This window comes from Etheostoma spectabile, chromosome 14 (genome assembly GCF_008692095.1).
Source record: "Etheostoma spectabile isolate EspeVRDwgs_2016 chromosome 14, UIUC_Espe_1.0, whole genome shotgun sequence".
Classification (NCBI taxonomy): Eukaryota; Metazoa; Chordata; class Actinopteri; order Perciformes; family Percidae; genus Etheostoma; species Etheostoma spectabile.
In genome coordinates this window covers 11,133,138-11,135,522 of record NC_045746.1, presented here as the reverse complement: position 1 = coordinate 11,135,522, position 2,385 = coordinate 11,133,138, and positions in this window count along the sequence as shown.

Below are 2,385 nucleotides of genomic sequence, written 5' to 3'. Positions count from 1 at the left end.
TCATCGTTAACATGAACAAACTGAGATCGATCTGATAAATAATACTTAAACCAGCTTAAAGCAGTCCTTTTAATGCCAATTAAATGTTCCAACCTCTGCAATAAGATATGATGGTCAATGGTATCAAATGCAGCACTAAGATCTAATAACACAAGTAATCATTATATTTCACTTATGGTCGGCACATTTAAGCTCTTTGATATGTAGTTACCTTAACCCTCATGTTGTCATCGGGCAAATTGAACCATCTTCAGTTAATTGAGTTTTCTCACAAAAAAAAGGGCCCGTCGACAATAAGCTCTGGAATGACGTCAACATCAAAAATATCAAAAACTTGAAAAAAAAGTGACAAATGGGGAAAAAGCGATAGAATGTTAAAAAAAACGTCTCCAAAACTTTTTTTTTTTCATGACGGGGGGAAGACAAACACAAGGAGGGGAAAAGGTTATGAGCGTTGCTCACAAAGTGGTAGTGGGCCTATGGTTTCAGTTAAAAGGTGTCTAAGATTAACAAATCTTCATCAACTACACTACAATGTATTTGTTTTAGGATATTGGTGTAGAGACAAATTGATTAGAGTAACACTAGGTTTTATGCTGATCATTCCCTTTTTCTCATCTGTGTTTAAGTATTTCTAAAAAGATTTAGTGAAAAAAACAAATGAGAAAAGTTGCAGAATAAGTCTCAAGGTCAGGAGACAAACAAGATGGCAAGTACTGCGACATTAAAAGGTGATGAAGAGCAGAGGAATGTGATGAAAATGGAAATGGAGAGCAAATTAGAATGAGGAAAAGGTTTTATTAGCAGCCAAATGAATGTGAAACGAGAAAGCGAGCAGTGGACAGACTGAAAAAACAACATAAAAAACAGAGGGAGTTTAAATAAACAATAAAGATAAAGAGATACATACAGACTTATAACACATAGAAATGAGATGGTGTAAACACAAATCAACAGTGGATGGACGAAAAGAATTAATCTTACAAGGTAAAAGTCCTGACATTAAAAGTTACTTAGTTAAAATGTATGTAGCCGATAAACGTACTTAAAGGACTTAAGTAAACAGTACTGATGCAAAAATATAATAATTTAGAAATGGAACTATTCAAAAACAGTTCTGTCCAATAACTCTAAGTGTTCAATGGGCTAGTTTTTTTCCCTAGGATCTAAATATTGTAGTTTATTGTAAATTTTTAAATAAAAAAAATCAATTTATTCCACAACCCAGGGCTTTGTGTGCAGAACTACTTATTGTTACGTGGAGTAATCGCTAGTGGGGGAGCAAAAAGTACCCATTGTCTCTCTGAAATGTAGTGGGGAGTAGAAGTGCATGAAAAGAAAACACTCAATAAAGTACGATTACCTCAAATTTGTACTTAAGTACAGTACTAAGTAAATGTACTTAGCTACATTCCACCACTGCAAATAAACTGTATGTAAACAGAGCAAGGCAGGGTGGTTGGGTTCCAGAACCCTGGACCCGGGAGGGGTGGCAGTAGCTCGTGGACCAAAAGTCAGGAGTGTGGATAAAAGCTGGAAGAGGCTCCTGAGCAAGCACCACACCCACCAACCACTCAGGCTGGTGCAGTGCTGGTCAAAGCATCTGGGCAGCCCCAATTTCTTGACATACCATTCTGTACTGAATAGGTCCGGCGCATGTGTTATGCTCCCAAAAAAAGAAGTGTAAATGGGTAAAGTCCCTACTGGGGATCAATAAAACAGTGTAACATTAAATTAACAGTAAAGTGTGTTTTTAAAGAAGGATGGAATATTACCAGCAGAGGCAAGCACAGCTCAAACAATCGCCACATTAACTTAAATCGCACTAAATACTAGTGGGAACATGAAAATGCTGCAGTGACCTCTGTATGTGGTTCATACCAATGGGGTCACTTGGTGGCAATCGGTGAGGTCACATCAGGTGCTCTCCAACAGCTGTCAAAGTAAAACACCAGTGTGGACATTATGAAACCACTGAAACCCAGAGGGTCTGGGATAAGCGACAAACAGGCTCTGGGTTTATTGCATTTAATAAGCCAATCGTAACTGCCTTGGGTGGTGCTAAGGCTGGATGGATCACGGTGCAGATGGTTTGGTGGAACGTGTACATTCAAAAGTTGGTTTAGTCGTGCAAACAGTATACTCAGATTTGGACAGATGTCTAGGAGCTGTCTGGATTTACCCTGCAGAGATCTGAGGACCAGGTAACCATAGTCCTCAGATTGGGAGATAGTTAGCTAGCTGTCTGGCTGTACCACTGCAGAGATCTGAGACCCAGGTAACCATACGTACTCAGATTGGACAGATAGTCTAGGATAGCTGTATGGATTTACCTTGCAGCGAGCTCGAGGACCCGGAACCATAGTACTCGGAATTGGACAGCTT